Raw genomic sequence first — 21,379 nt, forward strand, 5'->3', positions numbered from 1 at the left:
CCATAGACGTCTTTTTATTTTCTGATAGATATTTAATCATGCTCACTTATCTTAATGCCCGTCCCTGTCAGTGTTAGCAACAGTTTCGGTAGCATTTGCTCAGATTCCCCTGGGGCTCTGCGTGATTGGTCTCGGTGGGTATGGGGGGTGGGACCCTCTGGGTTGGGGGTTGGGGGCTGCAGCTCAGCCTCGGTTTTGGAACCGGGACCGGCAAATATCAACTGTTGTTTTCCTGTGGTCCCATCCCGCTTCTCTGCTTTCTGCCCTGATGACTGGGCCCTGTTGCCGGCTGCTATAAGTTCCAGCACTTCCAGGCAGGCTGATCAGGGAAGTCGCCTCACCTTCACCCCTCCCTCTCCTTCTGCAGGGAACTCTGGCAGCTGCGAGAGGCACCTTCTTTATTTCTCTGAGTCCACTGCCCGACACCTGGGGTTCTGACATGTGGTAGATCTGATGTGCAGATCCCACACTCAGAAGTGCTGGTGTGCAGTTTGGGTGTTTTGTTGTTGTTGTTGAGTTTTAGATGTTCAGCTTATCGTTGTTTCAGGAGGAGAGATGTGAGGACGTCTCTCAGTCTGCCATGTGTCCTCGCCGTGTCCACAAAGTATCATTTCTTTAAACATATCCTCTTCATTTTAGAGCTCAAGAGTTGGAGGCTCAGGAGTTGAAGTAATTTGCTCAAGTTCACAAACTTCTTCCAGACGACTGTGAACTCAAGTTTTCTGGCGTCAATGATCATATTCTTTCTGCAACATCATGCCAAATTCCTTCTCCTTGGAGTGTTGTCACAAATCACTGTTGCTGCCACCTTTGTCTTCAGGGGCACTTTGAGCTGCTTCACAAATCAGACTCCAGTGGACTTCAAGATAAAATGATTCTTAGTAGTCTTGTAATGTCAGAATATTTTTACATCAAATAGTTTATAGTGTGTCTGTTTTTCTCAAAGACCGTTGACATTCCTAAATGAGTTTTCTGTAAATTTGTAGCCTTGCCATGTAAACAAAAGCACATAGCACTTCGGCTATGAATTCCAGTAGTGTTTATTACTATTTAAAATATTCTAATTATAGTAAAAATATACTACATTATTTGATAATCCCTATGTAATACCCCATATGAAAATAATTTTCTTTGATAACTCAGTACTAGGACTTTTTAAAATTCCATGGCATTGATATATTTCCTCTTTCTGAAAATAACAATGATAATGATGATGATGATGATGCCAATATTAATAATACTCTCTTTCCATCTTGAGAGTCAGTAAGTTCTGAGTCATATTTAAAATAGTGAAGCTACCATGTATTCAATGTTGTTCCTGTATTTGTTCATTTAATCTAGTTAGTTATTATTGATTACTAGGTTATTGATGAGAAACTTTAGCTCAAAATAGGTAAGTGACTGTGTAAGGTCACACAGCATACATGGAGTATTACTGGTATTTGACCTAGGCTCAAGAGTTTTTGCTTACATTTTTTATTGCCTATAAGCGAGATCTTACAGTATTTACTTTTCTTTCTCTGTCTTATTTCTCTTAGCACCGTGCCCTCCAGGTTCATCCATGTTGCCCTCTCTGCCCTTCATTTGCTCGAGTAGGTACCGTATCTTTAAGACATTCTTTTGTTTTGTGACCAAATGTGACATCTGACAACTAGAGGACATTTCTTAAAGTGGATAAAGGTAAATTCAAGACAAATAACAGGACATTCTTTTTCACATAGTTCAGCAACAGAGATGAATGGTTCAAGCCTAATAAAATTTAATTATAGAAATTAAATATTTAGTCCAATATTTTCAAAATCAAGAGGAAAAACTAACACACTATCCATACTGAAAAGAAGTTAAAGACAAGAAAAGCAACCAATTTTGAAAAACTGAAATAAGTACATAAGTTAAATATATATATATATATTTATTATTATCAATGTTATTATGCATATCAAGCTAAAGATGGCCAAAGCTGGCAAATAAAAAAATTTAAAAAGACTTTAGAAAGATATTTAAGTACACACTCTAATTACCTTTCCATAATTGTGCTTGCTTTCACAATTTACAGCATGGAAATACTATCATATTTTTTATCCCGTGGTTTATTTAAAGTACTAAATTAAGTATGATTAAATTCTGTATCAGTCTCATAGCAAATATTGACTTAAACATAATTGATATGGAAACACGTTATCTAATATTGTAATAGTGTTGTTTGTTAGATGAATATGTTATTAAAAAAGCTTGAAACACTTAAGTTCAATTGTTAAAGTTGGATAAATTATTTTATAGGAAATTTACAATCATCGACTATCAATAGGGTAAATATTTATCTAGCTGTTTCTGTAGATGCTAATTTCAGAGATTTTTCATAACTGCTAAATGGATATTTTAAATGATTAGTTTACTGTACTCTCTCTGGAGTTTATAAAATGCATATATCTAATATCTTTATTATTTGTGGTAGCCAGGACATGGAAACAACTGAAATGTCGTACGATAGATGATTGGCTAAATAAGAATGGTACATATGTACAATGGAATATTACTCAGCCATAAAAAAGGTGAAATATTGCCTATGTGACAACATGGATGGACCTTGTGATAATCATGCTAAGTGAAACAAACCAAACGTAAAATGTTGAGAATCATATTATTTCACTCGTGTAGAATGTAAAACTGAAAGCAAAAAACGAACAAGACAAACAAATAAAAACTGATAGACACAGACAACAGTTTAGTGGTTACTAGAGGGAAAGGGGTATAGTAGAAAAGGCTAAAGGGACTCAAATATATGGTGACAGATCATTTGACTGTGGGTGGTAAGCACGCAATGCAATATATGGATACTGTATTATCAAATTGTACACTCGAAACCTATATAATCTTATTAATCTTATTATATCATCTTAACCAATGTCACTCCAATAAATTTAACTTTAAAAAGGATAATATATAAGTATATGTATTGTTTATGGCAGTTTCTATCACTTCATAAGGTGTTTATATATTCGTGCCACTTTCGTGTACTTGGTAACGTGTGCGAAGTGTTTATAAACATAAACAGTTGAGTTGTATCATTAAAATTATAAGACTATAATACTTTAGTGTCTATTAAATCAAGTAAAAGGAATTACCAGGACATCGTAATGAAAAGAAATGGCATCAACTTAACATTATTGTGCTGAAAGCGTCATTATCAGTGTCCTCTGTGGATTTTGTGGTATTAGACATGTCATTTATGAATGGCTTTTTTTAAGTGATTTCCATTGCTTCAGAAAAAAATAAAGTGCAATAAGTATTTACTCCAGTGCACTTTTTTTTTTTTAGCATAAACAACCACCAATAAAAAATATGCTACTTTTTATTCTCTAGGTAATGCGAGAAAAGTATATATTGAGATTCAGGATGAAAATGGTCATCCTACATTGGAGGTGTATCTGAAGATGTAAGAATGTTTGGTTCTGTGCTAAGAGTTAAGGTATGAGCAAGTTTATTAAGTTACAAAATTAAAGTAAAAGCGAAGTGTTTAAATGTTGCAGAGAAACTATAACGATGTTGTTTGGATTAACTGTGTACTTATTCTTGCTTAAACAAAATCTTAACTTGGAGATATGTGAGTTTAATTAGTCAAACTAAATGAATACTAAGCAAATTTTGGGGCTTTATTTTTACTACAATAATCAGTACAAATAATTTACGATGTGTTATACTGAATAAGAGATTTAAAATATGTGTTTCCTCTTAGATCTGTATGATTCTAATAGGTTTTATTCAGAGTAACTCCAAAGACTCTGATGATGGAGTTTCTAGTGGCAAATATAAAGTTGCCATTTTCTAATAGAAGAAATAATGTAATAAGTTCTAAAATTGTTTTTTCTGCAATAATTTTATACTTCAAAATGCTAGCTATATGAATGTAAAACAACACTACCACTTTTAGTACTTGACTAAAACTTTAAAAATGTCCGAAAAAATTGCTAACCAACAGAATTTAAAAAATAAACCCAGTCCAAGACTAAATTTGCTAATTTTCCATTTTTCCCTAATTAGTTATTATCAACAAAGTTTAAGAACTTTTAATGATTGAAGGTACAAAACGTTGCAATGGTTTTACTACTATGAAATAAATTTATAAATATTACTTGAATTTGGGGTAAATTAGAGCATTTTAGATTCTCAGTTAGTTATTTTCTAAAAGAATTTCAATAATTTTTTTAAAATAGCTGTCAACATACATGCATAAAACCTAACTTTCCCTGAGCAAACCAGCTATTGTTTGCCTATAGTTTTGCACATGAAAATTTGACTTTCTTACCCTATTACCAGAGCTCTTCTTACATGTAGTTTTATCACCTTAAACACTTTAAGAGAGAGAAAAATCAACCAAGTGAATAAAGCTTGCAAAATAGCTTGGTGTTGGTGTGTGCAGAATAGCTCTTCCGCAGTGCCAAATACTGACTTCTGATCTGAATGACCAATTTTAACTAAAAGTGCTCCACAAATTTAAATCCATTACATTATATATATAATATCTATATATGTACTATATATATAATACATACGTATATGTATACATGCATACATATATATGTATATGTATGTATATATATGTATACGTGTGTGTGTATATATATATATATATGTGTCACATTACGATTTACAAGTAACACTCCTTTGGAGTTAATTTTTATCTTATTTTACTCCCATTAATTATTGATGAATTCAATTCATTTATTTAATCAGTAAACATTTTGTGAGTACTTAAAGTGTGCACTGTTCTAGAAGTTGAACATAGCAATTAAACAAACAAAAAATTATGACCCTACTAATACAAACTATGGAAATGAACAAATAGTATAGCAAGGAAATCGGTGGCAATTTAATACAAATTCATGTGGTCAAGAGAAAGACTTGTGAATTCCTAGGTATGGAGCATTCTGGGCTTTCCAGTATAAAGTCCCTGAAGCGCGAGTGAGCTTGGTTGGAAATGAGATTGGAAATGTAGTCCAGGACTACAATATGAGATTTATTCTAGAAATTTTAGAAAGAAAGCTGTTGAATGGTTTTGTCCAGAGGGGTAACATAATCCAATATAAAAGGATTATTCTAGATTTTATGCAGGATTGGAAGTGGGGGTGAGTTAGTGTTATCAGACAGGAATAGAAACAGAGTATAATGTATTACTTTCCAGGTAAGATTTGATAGCGGCTTGAACCCTGGTAGTAGGCAAGAGAGATGGTGATAAGGGAGTCCAAAGACAGCCAAAAGGATTTGCTGGTGGACTATATGTGGTATATTAGAGAAAATAAAAAATGACTCGTGAGTTTTGTGTTCTGAACATTTCTCCCCCCAAGTGTGATGGTGGCAGAAATCAAGAGTTAATTTTTGGAGATTTTATGTTTGTGAAAGTTTTTCATTGTGCAAGTATAGTTCTTGGCGTGACAGTCCCAGGTGCTGATCTAGGTTTGGGAAAGAAATCATGGTTCAAAATGAAATCACCTAGAAAATGGGTGCAGATGGAAAAATCCAAAGACCGTTCCCTGGTTACTCAACACTTAGAAGTCAGCAAGAGGTTTCCTCAAAGGATACTGAGAATTTACTTTCCTGTGGTAGCAGGAATACTAGGAAAATGTAGACTTCGTGCACCATGTAAAGAACAAGATTCCTAATGGAAGGGAATGATCAACTGTCACCTGCTGCTGTGAATAGAATGCCCCCGTGGATTTTTACATGATCGCTTATGACAATAAATGTATATTGAAGTGAGAAAGCGACCAATAAGCCAAATGCTAAAATATCCCATTATACAAGGGATCATTAATGAGATCTGTAGATGACTACATCAAGAAAGTTTAGTGGGTGATAAATTAAGATGATGACGTTTAGTTCAGGAGAATTGGGAACGGTGGCAGAGGAGATCTAATGATAGTCTAGAAGCAATTCAGAGACAGAAATACACCTGCTATCTACCTACCCCCAGGATCTGCGCTACATAAAGTATGAGGGCAACTGTTTGAGGTAGCAGTGTCTTCTGTTGGGGGGAGGTGCAGAATGAGAAGAATTAGAAAGTGATATTCATAGGTAAGATTGAATTTTTACGGGATATTGCTGATAATGGACTATAAATTCCAGAAGGTCCTGGGGAAGTTTTGGTTGTGGAGGTAAAGGTGAGGTGGAGAACTGAGTCATATTAGGATGTTTAAAGAGCTACATGGAAAGAAGTATCTGGGCGGTGAGAGATGTCTTAGAGTGAACACTTGGATTTCTTGTGATAAATAAACACAATGGGATTGATTGTTTCTCTAGGACTACTGAGAACTCTCCAGGACATTCCTCCTCTCAATCTATCAGTGGATTATTCAGGCTAGGGAAAGGGGTGTTTTTCAGGAAACCGATTTCATGTGACGTAGTATTCTACATAAGTTGGAGAGAGGGAGATATAAAGAGATAGGAAGTTTAGCAACATATTGAAACAAATATATGCTATAATAAGTAATTCGATTAGGAAAGCACGAATCGCCATGTGGATTCCAAAGAAGGAGACACTTCAATTGGTGAAATAGCATAAGTGGTTTTCTAGAGGGTGAAGGATTTGTATGACACTGAAGAATGGTTAGAATCCCTCAGTGAATCTTTTTTTTTTTTTTAGTAGTTTATTTTATTATTAGTGTCCAGTAAACAACATATTGGCTAGACATTTATACAGTTTAAAAAACAGTCCCCCCGATTATTCGGTCTTCCCTCTGGCTCTACATATAGCCATTACATTACTACGGACTACATTCCTATGCCATGTTCCCCAACCCCATGACCATCGCTCAGCTACTAATTTGTTCTTTAACCCTTCAGCACTTTCTCCCTAAGCCGGCTGGGAGAGTAAGAAAAGCCATGGCTGTATCCCTTGGATACAGACACATGAAGGACCCAAGGTAAAGGAGGCCTCTCAGCCAGGTTCTTAAGGCCTCCAGAGGTCTTTCCCTTCAATGTCCTTCACAACTGGGCCTAGCTCAGACTCCTCAGCCTTGTGACTTCCTGGCCTCAAGAGGAAAGGTAGTGTTCCTGAAAGCATGGCTGGCAGCAGGGACGTGGGGTATGGCATTCTGAGGTGCTGGCCAGGCCTAATAACATATCACCCAAACCTCTGCCCCCAGAACCCAGTCCCTGGCTCCCTAGGCTGGCTGGGCAGTGGGCTTGAAAACAGCCACGGTCCCAGGGGCAGGGTACTTGTTGGTGAATCAAAGGCTTACTATTGCCAAATAGACTGTCCGGAGTGAGGGTGGGGGAGGGGAGAATGGGCTGCCTGTGTTGGACTACGTATGTGAGGATCTCTGGTGTGTAGATGGGGTAAGGAACATGGTCAAAAGGGAGGAGGGAGAGCAGTAGAACTGGCAGCAAGGGAGTACGGATACTTGGGATAGCAAGAGAATGGGCTGCCTGGAGGCAGAAGAAGGTGGGAGGTGGAAGGACCCTGGGAGCGGACTTGGATACTGAGATTAGAAGGACTATGGAATGAGGGGTCTAGAAAAAGAGAGGTGCTGCTGAGTCATGGGAAGACACAGAAGAGAAAAGAAAGAGGAGAGAACTCCAGGCTTGACCCTAATCAATTCGATGGACAACAGCCGTGATTATTTGACAGCTAGTCCTGCCTGCAAGGAGCGCTGATTGGGCAACTCGCCTCTGGCAATCATGTGACCTGGAGAAGCTGAAGCCCAATTCAGTGCCACTTTCAAACCTAGAGCTCCCCTCTGGGGTTTCCAAATGCCCTTGGCCTGGCGGTAACTAGTTTACAGGGCGAGCAGGAGGGAGGAACAAGTGGCTCGTGTTCACTTCCAAATACTCAAGAGGCCTGGGGCAACAACATGAATATCAGTGACCCGGAAGAACAGAGCATGGTTGAGATCGTAAACACCCCTGCCCACTGCCCTGCAACACTTAGGGGTTTACGGAGGTGCCATTTCCCAGGGTGGAGACAGTGTGACGACTCTCAGAGCTCCCAATTCCAGTCACTTTCCAGGCCTGACGCCCAGGGCATTCGACATAACAAGGCCATCTCTTGTCCTGGGCCTTCTCTGAGACGTGATTCTTCATAACAACCGCAATGCTGGCTGGTGGGTGGTGATAACAGCCTTGACCGGGCGGTGGGCAGCGGCCTCATTTCACTGTGAGTGTGCCAATCAATAGCCGACCCCTCCCGGAGCGGCCTCACTGTAACTCACAACTGCATGCACAGCATCAGCCCAGGGTCGACCTGAGGGACTGGCTTTCTACTCTCCACAGGCCACAGTGGTCCTGGAGTCCCCAGGAGACGCAAGGGTCAGCCATGAGCTACTGGCATGAAGAGAAGCCAGCCTCCACTGCCACACATTAACCTCTTTGGTCTCCCTAATAATGGTCCTGTCTGCATTGTGTTGACACAAATTCCGTAAGCTGTCTCCTTTGGGCCAGTGGCAGGGTCAGGTGTTTAGGCCGAAGACAGGAGGTCTCCGGACATCCCTGGGAATTTTGGAACTGCATCCCGCCTGGATCTCAGGCCTGTGCTCTTTAAGAGTTCCTAAACTCGCCCTTACATTTTGTGACTGGCCCTTTCGAGCAGTCCCCCTCCCCATCAAGGGCAGGAAACTATGTCAGACCACAAGAGACGGTGCCCTTATGATTTCGTTCCCATGTGGACTTGAAAAGGAGTGCAAGACATCGACAAGAAAACAAACAAATAAACCAAAGCCAATTCAGAGCCTCAGACATGAGACTGGTATGGATCAGAGACTAAGGGCAGTAGATGGAGAACGCCACGTGTGTAAAGAGGCTCGGCAGCGGGCGCCAAACAGCCTACACAGGTGACGGATGTTGGAGTAGAAGGCAGCGCCCCTGACATATTAGTAAGGGTGTTAATCCACGTAGCCCCGCTAGGTTTAATTGAGTCCAATGGACAGACCGCGGCAGGTTTGGAGGAGCCAAACCCTGACGACAGACTTCCGGACACCCTGGAATGTTGTTTGGATCAGCTGGGATCATTTCCCATCCTGTCACAGAGCCACCAGCAGAGACTACTGGAGTCACCTGAGGGCTGTTTGAAACGGAGCAGCACTCCCGGTGCCTCAGTGTTTCCTGAGACCATGTCCATCATGTTGCTCCTGTGTTTTGAAAACAAGAAGGACTCCAAAAGGATGCATTCGCCTCTTTCAGAGAAGCCGGCTCCTCCAGAGCCGGGAGAGGGACAGGATAATCCATTCTAGAATAGGGAAGCACGAAACAGGGAAATGAAAAGATGGCTGGGACGCTGCTGACAGAGAGATACTTGGGTCGCTTTCTCAATATGTTTAGAAAAGTTCAGCTTTGGAGAACAATGAACAATCTTGTCAAGAACAGAGGGTACTGGGGAGCCATTTGTTCTGTTGGCCTCAGTCTAAATAATGTCTCCCGGGGACCCCGGAGGATGCCAAATTTCTAAAATTCCTGCCCTGTCGTGGTGATTCCCTCTGTCTGAAACTCTATCATGATTACTCCCTAGAAACTATCCAGATTCCTTAAGGGACGGTGCAGATGTGAGGCATTCACAGTGGCAAAGAAAGTTCAATGGATCGTCGTGTCAATTCTTTCAGACATCAAATGAGTATGGGAGTGGGGGAGAGTGAAAGGTATCTGAGAGTAATTGCTGGATCCTGGGTGTGGCAGAGATTCTGGGCCCACTGCTTAGTTCTCCGGAATGCACACAAGATATGTCCACCCACTGTTAATACAGGTCACCTTGCACATCTTTTTACAAGGTGATGAGAAATTCCATACGTGAAGTAGAAAGGGAAGGTGAAGTCTGAGGTCACCTTGGAGCTAATGAGAGGTCTCCTGCTCACTACTGAGGAAAACATCTGAGAGATGCCACAGCCAGTCCCCTCCTCAGCAGTCCGGGCCCTGGGCTGAGCTGTGTCCTGAGGAGGACTGGGCCTCCCTTGTTCCCCAAAGTCGAGAGCCTCAGCTACCTCCTGAGGACAGGAGATTCTGGTTCTGTCCTGGAGCTGGCCTGAGCAGGCTGCGGTAAATCCGATGGCTGTGGAGAGACAGCTCATGAAGCTCCATCTAATGAATCTGGGATCGGGTGTGTTGGGGGCTGGATCTTAATTGGTGCATTTCTTTATTTTACTCCCACAAAGTGGATGCACGATGCGCCCACGAAATTAAGTAAACGTGAATTTCATAGAACTCTCATAGAAATGTACAAGCAGGCACAACACAAGGCCGCTCACATACTTCCACAAGCCGGAATATCACACAACCACATCTCTACCTCACACACATTTAGACACAAACACATCCACACACACACACACGCACACACACAAGGACACTGTGAACGCCCAGCCAGAAACCTATTTGAGCTCATTACTTGAGAGAGTGAGGGAGAGAGAAGAGGTCCACCACACCCAAAGCCGGCTGGCACAGTGTGGGAAGCCGTGACTATATCCCTTGGATACAGACACATGAAGGCCCTGAAGTCAAGGAGGCCTCCCAGCCGGGCCCTTAAGGCCGTCCGAGACCTTTCCCTTTGACGCCCTTGTTCGGTCTCCTCAGCCTTGTGACTTTCTGGCCTCAGGAGGAAAGGGAGTGAGTCTGAAAGCATGGCTGGTGGCAGTGACGTGGGGTATGGCATTCTGAGGTACTGGCTGGGACTAATAACATATGACTCAAATTCTTCCCCTAAGATCCAGTCCCCGGCTGCCCCAGCCTGGCTGGGCAGTGGGCTTGACAGCTGCCAAGTCCTGAGAGCAGGGTGCTTGCCGGAGGACTAAGGGCCTGCTGTTGCCAAACAGACTGTCCACGGTGAGGGTGAGGGAGGGTAGAATGGGATGCCTGTGTTGGAATAGGTAGGTGAGGATCACTGGTGTGTAGAGAGGGTAAGGAAGGTGGTGAAAAGGGAGGACGGTGGGTGGAAGATCTGGAAGCAAGGGAGTACGGCTACATGGAGTTGTAAGGCAATGGGCTGCCTGGAGACCAAAGAACGTGGAAGGATCCTGGGAGGAGACTTAGATCCTGAGGTTAGTAGAAATATGGAATGAGGCATCTAGAAAAAGAGTGGTGCTGCTGACTCATCAGAAGACACAGTGGAAGAAAGAAGGAGGAGAGAACCCCAGGACTGACACTCATCAACTCGATGGACAATAGCTGTGATTAATTGTCAACTGGTCCTGCCTTTAAGGAGTTCTGAGTGTGTGAATCACCTCTGCCCATCATGGGCCTGGAGAAGTTGAAGCCCTATACAGTTGCCCTCTCTGCCCAGAGCTCCCCCCTGGGATTTCTAAGTACCCTAGACCTGGCAGTGACTAGTTTACAGAAGAGTCTAGAGAGGACAGAGCCAGACTCAGAGAAGGAGCTCCAGGGAGGAGCGGGAGGGAGGAACAAGTGGCTCATGTTCACATCCGAATCACTCTAGAGGCCTAGGGCAAGAGCAAGAGTATCGGTGACCTAGAAGCTCAGAGCAGGGGTGAGACTGGAAGCAACCCTGCCAGCTGCCCCACAGACATTTAGGGGTTTATTCAGGTGCCATTTTCCAGGGTGGGGGCAGGGCGGTGACTCTCAGAGCTCCCAATTCTACACCCTTTCCAGGCCTGGCGCCCAGGACATTCGACATAACAAGGCCAGCTCTTGTCCCGGGCCTTCTCTGAACGTGGTTACTTCATATCTACCGCCATGCTGGCTGGTGTGTAGTGATAACTACCTTGACTGGCAGTGAGTGGCCTCATTTCACTGTGAGTTTGACACTGGTGTGTCCTGAACTGAAAATGTCAGGGCAGGACTGCCACGTACATATGAGGCTCTATGTACAGCTGACCAATCCCAGAGCAGCCACGAGTGTGACTCACGACTTCGTCTCCAGCCTCAGCCCAGGCTGGACCAGAGGGACTGGCTTTCTGCTCTCCACAGGCCCCAGTGGACCTGGAGTCCCAAGGAGAAGCAAGGCTTACGACGCCTTCCCTGTCCGCTGCCAGGGCGTCAGCCATTAGCTGCCGGCATATTGTGAGGCCAACCTCCACTCCGCTCCTCATGGACCAGAAGAGGGACAGGATAATCTATTCTGGAATAGGGGAGCAATGACAAGAAGGCTGTGACTCAACTTACAGAAGGACACTCGGGATGCTTTCTCAATGTGTTTAGAAAACTACAACCTTTGCAAACAATGAACAACCTTGTCGAGAACAAAGTGTACTTGGGAGCCAATTGTTCTTTTGGTCTCAGGCTAGTAAAGGTCTCCTGGAGTCCTCGATGAATGCCAAATTTCTCTTTTTCCTGCCCTGTCAGGGTGATAACCTCTGCCTGAAACTCAATCGTCATTGCTCCCCAGAAACAATCCACATTCCTTAAGGGACTGTATAGGATGTGAGAACTTCCCCGAAGCAGACAATGCTCAATGGATCATTGGGTCAATACTTTTTAGACATCAAATTAGAATGGGGGCGGGGGAGGGAGAAAGCTGCCTGAGAATCAATTGCTGGCTGCTGGATGTGGCAGTGACTCCGGGTCCACTGCTGAGTTCTCCGGAATTTACACATCATATGTCTGGTCACTGGAAATACGGGTCACCTCACACACCATTTTACAAGGTGACGAGAAATTCCATACGTGAAGTGGAAAGGGAAGGTGAAGTCTGAGGTCACCTTGGAGCTAATGAGAGGTCCCCTACTCGTACCGAGGAAAACATCTGAGAGACGCCACAGCCAGTTCCTTCCTCAGTTGTCTGGGTACTGGGGTGAGCTGTGGCCTGTGGAGGACTGGGCCTCCCTTGGTCCTTCTGGCGAGAGTATCATTCACCTCCTGAGGACAGAGGATTCTGGTCCTGCCCTGAATGCTGGCCAGAGCAGTCTGTGGGCAACCTGATGGTTGTGGGGAGACAGCTCAAAAAGTTCCTTCTAATGTATGTGGGCTCAGGCGTGTGGGGGTTTGGGATCCTTTTACTCACACAAAGTGGATGCACAATGCATCCACGACATAAAACAAATGCGAATTTCATAGAAGTCTCATAGGAATGTTTAAGCAGGCACAATACGAGGCCACTCAAATATTTCAATGAGCCAGGATATCACCAACCACCTCTATTTCTCACACACATTTAAACATAGAGAAACACATCCACACGGACACACACGCACACACACAGGAACACTGTAAACTCCCAGCCAGAAACCTATTTGTGCTCAATTCTTTAGAGAGTGAGGGACATAGATCAGTTCTACCACACCCACACCTGACTGGGAAAGTGAGGCAAGCCATGGCTGTGCCTCTTTGATAAAGACACATGAAGACCCCCGAAGTCAAGTAGGCCTCCCAGCCAGGGTCTTAAGGCCGTCAGAGGCCTTTCCCTTTGGTGATCTCCTTAGCCCTGTAACTTACTGGCCTCAGGAGGAAAGGGAGTGTGCCTGGCAGCATGGCATGCACAGGCAACATGGAGTATCGCCTTCTGAGGTGCTGGTCAGGCCTAAAAGATATGACTTAAACCTCTGCCCCTAGGACCCAGTCCCAGGCTGCCTCGACCTGGCTGGGCCATGGGCTTGACAGTAGCCAATGTCCCAGGAGCAGGGTGCTTGATGGTGTTTCAAAGCCCTGCTGTGGACAAACAGACTGTTTAGGATGAGGATGCGGGAGGATAGAATGCGCTCCCTGTGTTGGAATAGGTAGCTGAGGATCACAGGAGTGTAGAGGCGTTAAGGAAGATGGTCAAATGGGAGGAAGAAGGGTAGTAGAATTGGCAGCAAGAGAGTATGGGCATGTGGAGTAGGAAGGGAATGTGATGCCTGGAGGCTGAAGAAGGTGGAAGGGCCCTGGTGAAGAGGAAATTTGGGGAATATCATTAAAAACTAATCTGCTTTCTGTTCTGCTTCTGTAAATATGCATGCTTTCTGTAAAAGTGCTTGCTGCATGCAAGAGCTCACTTGTACTCTGCTCAATCTGCAAATGTAACTGTTTATATTTTTGCTCCACAAATGTAACTGTTTGTACCCCTTAGTAGCACCCACATCTTGTAGCACTTTGTACCTTGGCAGCTACCCATTTCCTATAACAATTTGTAACACCTTGTACCGCCGGTAACCCATAATGACTTCCACCCTTCTGCCAGTGTTACTACTTGCAACCGTAGCAACTCCCTCCACTTGTAATAGTCTAAATTTGAATCGGCCAATCATCTTGTGTAAGAACCCTTTATACAAGGAATGTCGCCACTGAGCACACTACCCAGATCTTCAGAGCACTAGCGCCTCTGGAACCACGGGTAATAAACCTGAGTCCTCTTTCTCTCCAAGTTACTGCTTGGTTTCTCGCTGGACTGGGTTTAGGATTTTTTCACAACAGTTTTGGAGGTCTCAGCAAAATTTCAACCAACCTGGCCCCTTGAGCTACCAGATCGGTGGCTCAGCCAGACCGAGGTGGAGGGGTTCCATGACGACTGAGGAGACGCATCATCTGAATACTTTGGATTGTCTTTTGGATTGGCGCCCTGACTCCCCAGGATGGCTGAGTTGCCCAATTGTACTCATAGGAGGGAAGGACCAATTCACCAGAAATGGCCACAGAAGGAAGAGGTACCAAGGTAAGATCAAAGGAAGTAAAAGAATAGGAGAGTAAGTGCACAAAGTAACATCAAAAGAGTAAGCTAGCTGAGTAAGGTATTGGGACAGCCCTCATTCACGTCCCCTTTGTTGGAGGGAAAAGGAACTAGACACAGCTTCCTGGTCTTCAATAAGAAGACATTGGTCAGGGAACTTGTCGTATGATTTCCAGGTTCATTAAGAGTCTCCAAAGGGGGAGGGGATGGAGACCCAGGAGTCTCCCCAGTGGGGGAGGCATCAGGTTGAGACAGGCACCCACTAGCCGAGGGTAAAACTTGTTGTGTGTACTGGTGGAGAGGGGCAATATTTTAACCTGATGTGTAGATGTGAGTGTGAATGAGTGGCTTGGTCGGTTTGATCGGTCAGGTACGAGTTTGTAGCTCCATGACTGGGCACCCTTAAGGTCCCCTAAAGGCCACGGAGATTGTGTGGGCTCATTCTGCGGGTCCGTGTTGAACAGCATATGGTCCAGAGCAGCACTGACTAGTATCTGATCGCAAGTCGCAAAGCTGAGTCTGCTACGGCTAAGCATCACCTAAGCTCCCCATGAGGGGACACGGACAGATGAGCATCTGAATGGTCTCCTCTCTGGAGGAGGCAACCACCCTTGTTTGTCTTTGCATCACTGTTGCAGGGTGAGAAGATTTTGGTCAACACTAAGTAAAGGGAGGAATTCCATCACCCTCCAGAGGACAACCAACTTCCCTCCAATAGTTAAAAGGAAGCAGCTGCTTGCTCTCTAACACACATTGTTAAGGAATAGTGGGAGGTGTGTAAAAGAGAGTGAGTGCTGAATGACTGAGATGTAGTCTTGCTATGAAGAGAAAGTTGAACCCCAATCCGTGGTTCCGTGGTGACCCTCATATGGCTTGTGGTGGCCCCACTGGATCTCTGTGAGGAGTTGACTCCAGTGGTTCAGGTCTGGGGTTCATACCGATCCTCCAATGCCAAGAGGAGCCTGAAATACCCATGAGGGGAGCAGCTGGAGATGGACAAAGCAAGTGGTGTCTCCTCTAATTTCCCTGACCCTATTCCCCTTTCCGTCATGTGATGTGATTGTTGTCTGTTATAGGAGGCGCGGGAGGTACCTCAAATCTATATGAAGGAATAAGGCATGTCGAAGAAGGTTTGAGTAAGTAGAAAGGAAAGTGTTATTGGTAACAGAAGGTATAAGGTCTGGAGACATATTTTGAAGGAAATTGAAGGAAAGATGTTTGCCTCAAAGTTGGTTGTTTCTGAATCAGTGAAAAGAGGCAAACTGAGGGATAAAGAAAGTAGGAGAAGGTTTGTGTATGCGAAGAGAAATCCCAAGAGGAAATTAAACTGAAGGAATAAAGAAAGTGTAAAATCCTGAGAGGAAAGTGCAAAAGAAGGTTTGGGAAGGGATCTTGAGTAGAAATTTTATGTAACTAAGCAAAACAAGGTTGGAAATGAGAATGTCAAAAGTAAGCTAATGTAAAATTAGAATGGTGTTTAATGTTTCTGAGACTATTGGTCTGCTACTAAAATTATGAAGAGGTTTTCTGAGGAAAAAAAAAAAGAATTCTGTCAAAATAATTTCAGTGTTTTATGCTTTCTTAACCAGGTTTCTGGAACTTTAGAGAATATATTAACATTGACCTCTGCACCCAATTTTCAAAGGAAACTCCCTGCTAATATGGAGGGAGGTACCACTAAAGCAACTGTCTTAGATTGTATGTTGGAAAATTTTAAGAAAAGTTTCTCAGAGAATTATTGGATCAGGCTGAACCCAGAAAAGCTTCATACTCATTTTGAGCTTGAATGGCCCACATTTGGGGTAGAGTGGTCCTCAGAAGAGATCTTAGATCTCCCCACAGTAAGGGCAGTATATCGGGTACTGACAGGGACCCCTGGATATCCAGACCAGTGGCCGTACATAGACACATGGCTTCAGATCGTTACTATGGTGCTCCTTTGGGTCTGGTTTAGTGTGAATAGGCAGGGACAGAATGAGGTACTTGTGGCCCAACCAACTCAAGAAAAGAACAAGGAGGTGCCAGAGAAAATAATCCCCCAAGGGGACCCCAAGGAAGAACCTATTTTCTTCCTATTACCGTACATCTCAGCGGGTCCGTCAGTCCCTTTGCAACTACTTTACACACAGTCTTCAGATAGGCTTCTACCATCAGTGCCTGCACTGCCCCTTACTGCACCTAAGCCCTGTCCTGTGCCATGTCCTCCGCTAGGTTTAAGTTCAACTCCTCAGATCACTCCGCTTGGTATGTGGGGCCAGTCTCACGAGGAGGTGCAAACTCCATTCCAAGGTCGACTCCACGGCATATTCCTAGTCTGCAACTCCTCCACCTGTCCTGGGGACTATGTACTGTCCGTGTTCGAGAATGCAAGAGTCTTCCACTACATTATCAACTCACTTCCCAACCTCCGTTTTAAGATCAGGGACCTAGAATTTGACTGCTTGCCGGCCTTGCTAGAGTATTACAAAGCTCACTGCCTAAACACCACCATGCTGATGGAGCCTGCACCCAGATATCTAAGCACATTAGAACACGTACGGACTCACTATGACTTTCCTGGGATTGATGCTAAGGACCTGCCCTTTGAGAAGGTGAGATCCTGGTAATAATAGAGAAGCCTGATGAACAGTGGTAGAGTGCCCGGAACAAGAATGGCTGGGTTGGGATGATTCTTGTCCCCTTTGTTTAAAAGCTAGTGAGACCTCCCACTTCACCACAACCAGTGCACCTACTGCAAAGAGATCAGCCATTGGAAGAAAAAGTGCCCCCACCGTGAGAGAAAGCCTGAAGGGCTAGAGAAGATCAATCGACCTCATAAAGGAAAATACTGGCCTGAGCCAGCCGTCCAAGAGCTTATCGGACCAGCTAAAGAACAGTCGACTAGGGGCGACCGGGCTCCCTGATTCTAGGCCCCCAGGAGCCTATGATCTCCATAGAAGTAGAGGGCCAATCAATGACTTTTATGGTGGACACTGGGGCACAAATCACCTTTACCTTAGGAGAGCCCACCCGTCTCACACTGAGGTGCCAGGCTGCTTTAACGATGGCTGTGACTCTGCCTAGAGAAGATGAATGGCATCTTTATCCTTCGGGGAAAAACAAATGAATCTAACCAGTTTGCTAGAACTACTGTCTGAGCAGAAAAGGCGGGTCCAGGTCTAGCCAAAAATCATGCACCCAATGTGGTAAATCTGAAAGCAGAGGCCCTCCCTGTCACACAAAGACAGTATCCAGTGTCACAGGAGGCACTCTTGGGAATTCAGGACCACATCCAGAGTTTGTACAATGCCGGAATTCTGGTTGGGTGTCAGTTACCTTGAAGGGTTCCACTCTTGCTGGTCGGGAGGGAATGGCTGCCACCCTGTCCAGGACCTCCATACCATCAACAATACAGTGATCATCATCTATCCGTTGGTCTTGAACCTGTGCACACTCCCGAGTCTTCTCAGGCGAGTTGGTTCACATGCCTTGACCTTGAAGACACCTTCTTAAGTCTCCATTTGTCACTGGCTAGCCAGCCTTTGTTTGGCTTTGTGTGAGAGGACCCACACACCTGGAGAAAAAGTGCAGCTGACCTGGACTCAACTGCCACAGGGCTTTAAGAATTCACCTACCCTATTTGGCAAAGTGCTGGCCGTAGATCTGGCTGCCTTTCCCGGAGAGACTTGCACTCTACTGCAGTTCATAGATGACCTGCTGCTGGCTAGCTCCACCCAAAGGGACTGCTGGAAACACACTAAAGTCTTACTGGCCCTACTCTCTACCATGGGGTACAAGATGTCATGGAAAAAGGCTGAGATATGCAAACGAGAGGTCAGGCACCTTGGATTTGTCATTTTGAAAGGACGTCGGGTTATTAGACACAAAGGGAAAATGGCCATCTGCTCAGTACCTCGGCCAAACACTAAGAAAGGGGTCCATGAGTTCTTAGGGTCAGCCAGATTCTGTAGAATCTGGAAACCAGGTTTCTCTGAGAATGCCAAGCCACTATATGGGGCTATAGCTAGGTCTGGATAAGACTCCCTGGAAATAGGGCTCTGAACAAGACAAAGTGTTCAAAGAAATAAAGAGACTCTGAACCAGTACTGCAGCATTATGAATACTGGACGTGACGTAGGACTTTAATCTTTTCAGGGGGTCCTCACACAAGCAGTTGGGCCATGGCAAGGCCCAGTTGCAGATTTGTCCAAATGGCTAGATCCAGAAGCTCTGGGTTGGCCGCCGTGTCTTAAGGCTTTAGCTGCCACGGTAGTCCTGGTTCAGAAAGCGGACAAGCTTGCACTGGAATAACGCCATAATGACTCGCTGTTGGGAGCTGCTTTATGAGGGTCCATGAGTCCTCCTGAAAACTGTAAGCAAATCAAATCCCACTACGGAAGGGCTTCCCAACCACTACCGTGAGGAGGTCACGGACAAAATCCAGATCAGACAGATGTTCCCTTTAAGAGCCAGAACTAGTATTGTCCCACAGGCTACTAAACAACAATGACTACTGATAAGATGATCGGAGCTGGGGCTCTGCCACAGGGCTGTTCATCACAGCGGGCTGAACTGTGGGCACTCGTCTGGGCACTATGGCAAACGGAAGGGTGGCGAGCCAGTGTCTACACTGACTCAAGGTATGCCTTTGTTATCCTGCACGTACATGGGATCATTTATAAAAGGGGTTGTTGTCGGCAAGAGAAAAGGAAATCAATCCTTCTTCAAAAGCTCTAGGAATCAAATGAAAAGTCCACATGATCTACAGACCATAGAGTTCAGGTAAAGTTGAACGCATGAACCAGACCCACAAATCTACTCTAGCTAGGCTTTGTCAGGAAACCCAAGACTCCACTTGGGTTAAGGCAGAAAGAAAAAGAGCTCCATGAAACTCCCAGTAGGCAGGGACTATGACTATTCTCAGGAGAAAGCAGATATGGAAGAAGAAACCTCCAGTCCCTCAACATCCATATAATAGCAAGGGGATTCATAGCTGATAGAAAAGAATTAGGCAGCATAATTAACTAAGGGGATTCTGAGGTCATCCCATCTTAGAAGGGGTCAGCAAAATCCTTTATAAGAAACACCCCTAATGATAGGGAAGTTAAAAGGAAACTCTAGATCAATGACTAACCTAGAAACGTCCCAACACCTTCAGGCCTTAGGGAAGATTCTCTGCCACATGACTCAGGAAACTTTAGAAAGGGCCTCTATCACTTTAGGGAATTGGGTCCACCCCTTTCAGCCAGGAGATGAAGTATGGGTTGAAGACTGAAAAAACAAGCTGCTCCAGCTGAGCTGAACAAGCCCTCACACTGTTATATTAGCAACTCGTAAGGCTCTTAAAGTTGCAGGTATCACTCCGTGGATCCACGACACCCAGATAAAGAGGGCAGCACCTCTGAAAAGTCGGGAGACTTGGACTGCAGAGCCTCTTTCTGATCAATCGCTCCAAGTCTTGCTCTGGAGGCAGCAGAAGTCCACCAGAGATCGTCGGCCCTACTCTGGCCACCCCTGGAAGCTGGCCAGTCTGCACACGGCAGAAGCTTGAGGATCAACTGCCGGCTTCTGCAGAAACTCCATCATGAACAGGGAAGACGGATTCCACCAACTCTCGTAAGAAGAAAGATGACATGTCCTGCTCCAGCCACAACCAGAATCTGGCTGGTCCACACACGGCCGAAGCCTGAGGAATTTCATCATGGGACTCCTTATAATTGGACACTGGAGAGGGAAGGAAATTAGGGCAGAGCACTGCCAGCTATGCACTCACGTCACCTAAGGAGGTAAGACTACCTTAATTTTCTATAGCTACTATGAATATCAGGGAAATCAGAAAGGGATCTGTACTATAACCAGACTCAATGTTCAATATGCGACCCCAGAAGTAAACAACCTTATGTATGCTACAACCTGAATAACCCTTCCACGGAAATAGTTTACAAAATAAGGGTAGCTCTGAGGGACTACAAGGGAGGATGGACAGATGGACTCATGTTGACCCAGACTAGAATGAAAGAAGATACTAATCAGATAATCTTAAAGTCCAATGCTTGTGCAGCTATGAGTCAGGGCCAAAGGGAGGAAGGGAGATCCTGTAGATCTCTCAGCTGGGAAAAGTTACAGGACAGAAGAAAAGTATATATATCCCCACAGTTCCTCAGGTGGTGCAAGCTGTGCCTATTGGTCACGTGTTCTATGGGCTACTTGGGAGAAAGTCACCACCAACAAGAAAGAGGTGTATTTAAGGAAAGTGGTAGCCTTATCGAGCTGCACCACGCATATGTGCAATCCATTAGAGTAAATCATAACCCATCCCTTTAACCCCCATTGGAGTTCTGGAGAACTATTAACACTTGGCATTGATAGAACGGGGCTAAATCCCTATGTTCAAATCTGTATTCATATCAAAGGTCAAGGCCCGTTCGGCCCAAATCTATCAGGTTCATAAGTCCTTCTACAAGGAAGTAACTGAACCCCTCACCTCATCGCCACAATCAATCAAGAACTTATTTCTTAGAATGGCTGAAGGAATAACTTGCTCCCTGAATGTCACTTCCTGCTATGTATGTGGGGGAACTCTAGTGGGAGATAGATGGCCATGGGAAGCTACTGAATTGGTTCCCAACCAGGCAGTACCAGATATAACAGCCCCACGAACCTAAAATGATGGTCAGTGGATTTTAGACCATACTATTACTGGACAATACTGCCTGGCCAGAGGTGGAGGAAATCTAACACTCAAACGGAAACTAAATTAAAGCAAATTAGCTCAGGCTAACGATATTATAATGCCACCTCCAGACAAAGCACGTGGCTGGG

General features: G+C 44.6%; 1 pseudogene; it reads left to right on the plus strand.

The window, feature by feature from the left end:
* The first annotated feature begins 16,775 nt into the window (after positions 1-16,775).
* Positions 16,776-17,354, plus strand: LOC112478141 (annotated as a pseudogene).
* The last annotated feature ends 4,025 nt before the right edge of the window (positions 17,355-21,379 follow it).

This window comes from Pteropus alecto, unplaced genomic scaffold (genome assembly GCF_000325575.1).
Source record: "Pteropus alecto unplaced genomic scaffold, ASM32557v1 scaffold593, whole genome shotgun sequence".
Lineage (NCBI taxonomy): Eukaryota > Metazoa > Chordata > Mammalia > Chiroptera > Pteropodidae > Pteropus > Pteropus alecto.